Source organism: Ranitomeya imitator, chromosome 1 (assembly GCF_032444005.1).
Source record: "Ranitomeya imitator isolate aRanImi1 chromosome 1, aRanImi1.pri, whole genome shotgun sequence".
Classification (NCBI taxonomy): domain Eukaryota; kingdom Metazoa; phylum Chordata; class Amphibia; order Anura; family Dendrobatidae; genus Ranitomeya; species Ranitomeya imitator.
In genome coordinates, this window is record NC_091282.1 from 235,702,241 (window position 1) to 235,711,032 (window position 8,792).

The window sequence follows — 8,792 nt, forward strand, 5'->3', positions numbered from 1 at the left end:
CAACCCACCCAGGCTTGTCTGTGTTTCATTACGGGATTGGTGGGAAGGGGGAAAGGCACTGTTTACGACACACGGGTCTCTGCAGTCAGGGAGGAACAAACTAAATAGCAAAAAGGATGAGGGGAAAAACACTAACGAACCTACTGCACAAAAAACACTTCAACTACTACTCCCAACTACACAGCTCAACACTTTCCAGGAAGATTATTTCACCAGCAAGGAATATATGCCCACAGCTAGTATATGTAAGGAGAGGAAATAATTTTAGAAGCTGCTAGCAACAACCCTTTATGTTCCCATCCAGCAAGGAGAGAGTCCTTGGCCCTTTCAGCACTGATGGAAAGGAAATCCATTTAAAATAGGACAAAAATTACACCGTCTCTAAAGAGGACCTGCCATTCATTACCTATTGTGACCTTCTAACTCCAGGTCTCCCAGGAGGACGTGACACCCTCAAGACAGTTCCAGAGAGGATCTGCCTGAAATAGATATCAGGTGCAAATACCCTTAGGACTTGTGCGCACGACCATAAAAATCGTACTAGTACTGTTTGTCATTTTGACGGCCAGCACTCCTCCTCATATCATTCTATGGGGCCGTTTGCATGTTTGATTTCTTTGCTTGGACAGCATACATGATTTTCAGATCGCACTCAGCCAGTGAAAAAAATCAGACTTTCACAGACTAATAGAATGGAGAAGATGGAGAGGTTTTTTTATCCTCCACATCTGAGAAAATCTGATCACCCTCTGATCAGCCTAATCGGACCGATTTTCCTGGGTGACAGAAAAATGGTCATGTGACCCTAGCCTTAGATCTCATTCACATGTCGTTATTTGGTCAGTATTTTGCATCAATGTTTGTATGCCAAAGCTAGTAGAACTTAGAGAAAAAATATGAATGAAAGATTGACACGTGATCTGTGTTTTGGAGACACTTCTGATTTTGGCATAAAAATACTGATGTGTGAATGAGGCCTCAGTCTCATTTATTAGTGGGGCGTGACCACTTGAAGTGCCTAGGGAAGCCACTCCTATCTGCAGTGTTATTTTTCACCTGATCTTTACATATTTATCAATAGAATCAACTGTATGTGATGTGTTTAGTTGGCTGCTTGCCTTTAATTCTAGGTTATTGGAAGTGTCAAAGTTCAGCCGATTGCTGTCTCCCGACACCACCCGCATTAGCCTGGCTAATCGTGAATGTATGCTCAGAGGATGAAGCTGTAGCCAAACTCAAAGTAACTTGTCTCTCCAAAAAAAAAAAGATTGATAATTTATGTGCATCTCACCTTACCTTTACCGACTAGGTGCTCTGATACGACCACGCATCTTCTGAGAAGTTAGAGCTTAATTCCAGCCGCCCTCCAATGACAGATCACAGGTAACACACAGTTGCCAGGACAGTTTGGACCTACATAGACATTCAGAATCCTACTCACTCACAGTGTTGCTGAAGGTTCTGCTGGACATATATGATATCATAGAAATGAATACCCTAATATATCATCCAATGTACCTCCAACCATAATGTAGATGAGTTTATTAAAATGAACTCTGAACATTGTAGAAAAAATATTTCCAAATAAAGCTCATATAAATTTTAAGAACACTAATCTTCAATTTCCTGGATTCAGTGAGGCAGTCATGGGTGTCACCTCCTAGCACGCCTCCAGGTACAGCACAGAATAGTTATACAAACGACAGCCAGCAGAGGGCAGCATAACACTGTAGAAGGGAAACTTTGGTCACATTGCAATTACCTTCTATTTCTAGGATTTCACTGGGGAATTGTCTGAAGTATCTTTTCTGTAAAAAGTGGAAACATGAACGCATCGCAACCTGAAAGGATTGCCAACTAGCTATAAAGATATCTGCTTTCCCTGATAGGGGCGCTTGCCACCAACACATCTAGAACATTTTTGTACCCAAAGTAAATGTATGAAAGTGCCCCTCCTATGTATACGTAAGGCATATATGCCTACTTAAATGGAATCTGTTTTTTCCACATCTGAGAACAGCATAATGTATGAAAAGAGACCCTGATTCCAGCGATGTGTTACTCTAGTTTACTGGGTCCAGAGGTTGTGATACAATCAAGAGTTTTCAGATGCAGCATGTAGCAGAGCTCAGAAAGCTGCCCCCGTCACCAACAGGCTCTGTGTGCATTGTCTATTGGCAGTGAGCTGCTTATCAGAGGAGGGGAACAAGGGTTCATGAGCTGTAATCCAGGCAGTGATAATCTCTTTGTGATTAAACCTTCATAATACTAAAACAGTGCACAGACTAATGAGTGACACATCGCTGAACTCTGTATCTCAGCCCCTACCTCATGCGGCCCTCAGAATACATAGCAAAAACCTGCTGATGGATTCTCTTTTAACCCCTTCATGTAGGTACGCCATAGGCCCCGTTTGATGTATGCTCCGGAGCCCGCATGCTTCATCAGCTGACATGTGTCCCTAACTGCTGCGGGTGGAATCACGATCCACCCACGGCTGTTAAGATGTTAAATGCCACTGTCAATCTTCTACAGGGGCATTTAACATGTTCGCACCAGAAGCACGTCATGAGACCCACCCATCGGTGTCGATGTCACATGATTGTGGGGTGACGATGGGTTGGCATGAGATCCCTGTGGTTGTCATTGCTGCTCTGCTATGGCCGGCCTTCATAGCAGATGAGCATTTTGGCTACACATAGCCGGCTGAAGCCCTGCTGTATAACATAAGCGATCAGGAGATGGCAGATTCTAAATCGCAAGGTTGTGAAGGGGTTATTACACTTAATTACATTATGCAGACAAAAGTAATAGGACATCTGCATCTTCTGACTAGATGTGCGTAGTGTCACTCTATTCACTTGTGATGAGCGAGGCCGAGCACGTCTTGTTGGAATTTGGCCGGGTTGTATATTGCAACCTGCAGTCACACGACCTCCTGCCCCTGGAAAATCCTGACAGGGCACCAGAAGCACTGCCAAGAGGAGTGAAGTTAATTTTCTCCTGGCAGTGGGGCTCTCGGTGTGGCCACTGGGCTAGATTACTTGCAGATTAACCCCATATCTGCAGGGCTAGGCCGGGGTCACACTTGTGAGTGCAATGCGAGAAACTTGCCTCAATACCCGGCACTCGGAACCGGAGCGTGCAGCTGCATGTATTTCTATGTAGCTAAACGCTCTGGTCCAAACCGGCGGCGGCAGTGCCAGGTATTGAGGCGAGAGACTCACGCGATTTTCTCACACTGCACTCGCAAGTGTGACCCCGGCCTAATAGCATTTTTTTCAAGACAGGTTCCTTTTAGGGTATATGCACACGATCAGTAAGGCTATGTGCCCACGTTGCAGAAATGCTGTGGAAATGTCCGCAGCATTTCTGCAACTCCCTGCCACGGGTAAAACGCATGTGGAATTCGCATGCAGTTTCCCGCAAAAGAGAAGCGTTTTGCAAGTGTTTTTAGCTTGCAGAATGCTTGCGTTTTCCAAGTGATTTGAAGCATAGTGATTGACAAGTGTGACCAACTTTTTACCATGCAGCATCATTAGTAAAAGACAGAATGTTAAAAATAATAAAAAAAATGAAAAAATGTCGTTATTCTCCCCTTCCGACAGCCCCCGATCTCAGCGGCGCTCCCGGTACGTTACGTTCCCAGTGATGCTTTGTGCAAAGGACCTTTGTGACGTCACGGTCGTGTGACAGCGACGTCATCCCTGGTGATTCGTGCAATGCATCCCTGGGAACGGAAGCCACCGCGTGCACGGCTGAGAGGCAGGAGGACTCCGGGGGCCATCAGAAGGTAAGTATATCCCTTTTTTTTTTTTACAGAAATATGGTTCCCCAAGGGCCTGGAGGAGTCTCCTCTTCTCCAGACCCGGGTACCATCTGCACATGAAGCGCTCACTTTACACATGGTGGGCATAGCCACATGCATAAAGTGAGCGTTTCAATGCAATCCTATGGCGTCGGAATTGCCGCGATTCCACAGAAATAATGAACATGCTTCGGATTTTACCGACAAGGGATTCCACCACGGGAAAATCCACAGCGTGGGCACAGCAACTGCGGAATCTCAAAGGATTGCATGGGAATGCGGTTTTTAAGCGCTTTTATGCATATCCGCTGCGGCAAAAAACACGGCAGAAACGCATAAAAAACGCAATGTGGGCACACAGCCTAAATGCTGCGGGTTTGATGCTGTGTATTTATGCAGCATCCAGATAAGGCTGCCGTCACACTAGCAGTATTTGGTCAGTATTTTACATCAGTATTTGTAGCCAAAACCAGAAGTGGAACAAATAAAGGAAAAGTATAATAGAAACATATGCTTCTGTATTTATCACCCACTCCTGATTTTGGCTTACAAATACTGATGTAAAATACTGACCAAATACTGCCAGTGTGACGGCAGCCTGATACAGCATAGTGGAGGGATTTCTAGAAATCCCATGTCCACTATGTGTGCACAGATGCCGCAGGCTCACTGCGGAGACGGACATGCAGCGTCTCTCCTAGCCGCAGCTTCTCTATTTATCTTGTGGAGACATTTCTCTAATAGAATGTATTGGATGCAGTAAATCCGCGCGGTTCAGTGATCACATGCGGAGTCACCTGCGTTCAACAGACGGCAGCGAACATACACTGCGTCCAATGCGCTGCTAGATCCAGATCGTGGGCACCCGGCCTAAGGAAAGAATGCTTGAAAGACAGCGGGCAGGGGGCGTGGCTTCGGTGTCAATGGAGAGACACACTTGAAGAGGGAGCTCCGGGGAAAAATCCCACAAAGCGGCTATCAACGCATCCAAAAGGGGGCCACCTGCCGCACAACCCCTTCATGTAGACCCCTCTCACTACAGGGATCACTCCCAACCAAAAATTAACTGGCTAAACAGCGTAATAGGCCGGAATCTGGCATCTGCCTGACAGGGCCTTTGAGGCCTTCTAAGCCTGAGGCCTAATACTACCAGCAAGAGACGCTCCTCCTGCAAAAGATCCTTCACTGCTACCCTTCAGGGATATCTGCAGGTCACAAGCCGGAAGACTTTCTGCCAAGTTTACCCCGGAAAGCAGGTACAGCGGGCCCTACAGGAACTGAGTTGGCCACAAGCCACGGCTCTGGGAGACCGGCTGAGAACGTCACCGCCGGAGCACCACTGAAGCGCCGCATCAAGCGGCAGACAACAGGGAGCAGTAGTTGCAGTCCAGCGTCCCATCACCGGGCGCATAGAACCAGCTCAAGCCGCAGCCCCAGAAGACCGGCTGAGAACGACGACGCTGAGACGCGGCTGCAGCGTCGCATCAGGCGGCTGACAGCAGAGAGCAGGAGCTGCGGTGCTCCATCTCCCCGTCAGGCACACAGAACAAGCTGCAAGCCGCGACTCCAGGAGACCGGTGGGGGACAGCACCGCTGAGGCGCTGCTGAAGCGCCACATCAAATTGCAGACAACCGTGAGTAGGAGCTGCAGTGCAGCGTCCCCCCCCCCCATCAGACGCGGGCCTCACCGCTCCTCCCCAGGCGCCGGCGTCACTTGTTCAGCAGGCTCCAACCAGCGGGCTCTGTGTCTCCGTATCAGAAGACCGGAGGCCGCCGAAACTGCGGGACCACAGCCAGCGATCCATCCCGCCTTCCTCCCCTGCCTCGCGATGAAATCCGCGGCCCTCTTGGCGAGCCCCCCTAGAGGCAAACCGCAAAGTCGTTACTTAATTAAATCAAGGCCCCGGATCCAACCTGGTGCTGCACAGAGGCCTAAAAAAGTAGTCCATCCGGAAAAAACACCACACACACTGCGGGAAGTTCTACGAAAGGGGGGATAATTATAATATCACCCTCCTCTCATCGGCACTATAAGAAACTACTCCTGGGAAGGAGTCTAAGTGCGCCTTTACTATAACACAGCCACACATAGCATTTGCTTATTGGAAGTAGTTGCGGCCGCTACACAGCATTCAGAATCACTCCGCCAGCTTCCTCTGTCCGCAACCATGTACAGCACAAAATCCAAGGGGAAAACTAACCCCACTACCCCAATTAAGTCTCAATACAGCCAAAAGCAAGATAAATATCAAGGCCGTAGAGACCAAGAAAGAAACAGGGCTAATTCTATCCCCTCTCCTAGACGCAGGTCTAGATCTCCCCGGAGAGACATGCCTCATCGATTTGAATATGGACCTAATAGTAAACCCTTTCACAGCAAATCCTCTCCTATTAAAATGGACTCTTCTACTAGTTTAGTACGAGAAAACGGAGCACAAACATCCATAACAACATAATTATGTATAAAAGTATATAACGTTTATTTTGTAATTACAACAATATAACACCAATATTCACACTGCAAATAAGTGCTGTATGCACTATGCACACAAAGGAGGGCAATAGGAAGGAGATATGACGATAGCCAAGCAAAAAGAGGGGGAAACAAAGTATATTACATCTTTTTGCAAAAAGTTGTAAACCAATGGTCACTATATACAGGGTCCTGCCGGTATCCCCTTAGCATAGATAGCACTAATACAATGCATTTAGTGCACCATATAATGGATCAGGCTTACCCATTGTAGTTGTTAAGGAAAGGTACCCCCTCCTGGCTTGGCACCCCGGACGCGCGTTTCGCGTATTCTCTTTCTCAGCAGGGTTGAGTCTTCTACTAGTTTGAAGAGAATGAACCCAGGAGCAGTAAGCGTGAAATATATCTCTTCTGGGAATAATTCAGAAGTAGAGGACGATGTTGAATCCAGCGACACATCCCCTAATCAAACACCATTGAAAAGTAAAATAAAATACGACGACTCTGAATCCAACAAAGGCACAAACTCGACAAACCTACGGTATATACACCTACGCACTCCTCAGGCTCAAATCAACCAGACCAAGATGACCTAATAACATAGTAACATAGTTAGTAAGGCCGAAAAAAGACATTTGTCCATCAAGTTCAGCCTATATTCCATCATAATAAATCCCCAGATCTACGTCCTTCTACAGAACCTAATAATTGTATGATACAATATTGTTCTGCTCCAGGAAGACATCCAGGCCTCTCTTGAACCCCTCGACTGAGTTCGCCATCAACACCTCCTCAGGCAAGCAATTCCAGATTCTCACTGCCCTAACAGTAAAGAATCCTCTTCTATGTTGGTGGAAAAACCTTCTCTCCTCCAGACGCAAAGAATGCCCCCTTGTGCCCGTCACCTTCCTTGGTATAAACAGATCCTCAGCGAGATATTTGTATTGTCCCCTTATATACTTATACATGGTTATTAGATCGCCCCTCAGTCGTCTTTTTTCTAGACTAAATAATCCTAATTTCGCTAATCTATCTGGGTATTGCAGTTCTCCCATCCCCTTTATTAATTTTGTTGCCCTCCTTTGTACTCTCTCTAGTTCCATTATATCCTTCCTGAGCACCGGTGCCTAAAACTGGACACAGTACTCCATGTGCAGTCTAACTAGGGATTTGTACAGAGGCAGTATAATGCTCTCATCATGTGTATCCAGACCTCTTTTAATGCACCCCATGATCCTGTTTGCCTTGGCAGCTGCTGCCTGGCACTGGCTGCTCCAGGTAAGTTTATCATTAACTAGGATCCCCAAGTCCTTCTCCCTGTCAGATTTACCCAGTGGTTTCCCATTCAGTGTGTAATGGTGATATTAATTCCTTCTTCCCATGTGTATAACCTTACATTTATCATTGTTAAACCTCATCTGCCACCTTTCAGCCCAAGTTTCCAACTTATCCAGATCCATCTGTAGCAGAATACTATCTTCTCTTGTATTAACTGCTTTACATAGTTTTGTATCATCTGCAAATATCGATATTTTACTGTGTAAACCTTCTAACAGATCATTAATGAATATGTTGAAGAGAACAGGTCCCAATACTGACCCCTGCGGTACCCCACTGGTCACAGCGACCCAGTTAGAGACTATACCATTTATAACCACCCTCTGCTTTCTATCACTAAGCCAGTTACTAACCCATTTACACACATTTTCCCCCAGACCAAGCATTCTTATTTTGTGTACCAACCTCTTGTGCGGCACGGTATCAAACGCTTTGGAAAAATCGAGATATACCACGTCCAATGACTCACCGTGGTCCAGCCTATAGCTTACCTCTTCATAAAAACTAATTAGATTGGTTTGACAGGAGCGATTTCTCATAAACCCATGCTGATATGGAGTTAAACAGTTATTCTCATTGAGATAATCCAGAATAACATCCCTCAGAAACCCTTCAAATATTTTACCAACAATAGAGGTTAGACTTACTGGCCTATAATTTCCAGGTTCACTTTTAGAGCCCTTTTTGAATATTGGCACCACATTTGCTGTGCGCCAGTCCTGCGGAACAGACCCTGTCGCTATAGAGTCCCTAAAAATAAGAAATAATGGTTTATCTATTACATTACTTAGTTCTCTTAGTACTCGTGGGTGTATGCCATCCGGACCCGGAGATTTATCTATTTTAATCTTATTTAGCCGGTTTCGCACCTCTTCTTGGGTTAGATTGGTGACCCTTAATATAGGGTTTTCATTGTTTCTTGGGATTTCACCTAGCATTTCATTTTCCACCGTGAATACCGTGGAGAAGAAGGTGTTTAATATGTTAGCTTTTTCCTCGTCATCTACAACCATTCTTTCCTCACTATTTTTTAAGGGGCCTACATTATCAGTTTTTATTCTTTTACTATTGGTATAGTTGAAGAACAGTTTGGGATTAGTTTTACTCTCCTTAGCAATGTGCTTCTCTGTTTCCTTTTTGGCAGCTTTAATTAGTTTTTTAGATAAGGTATTT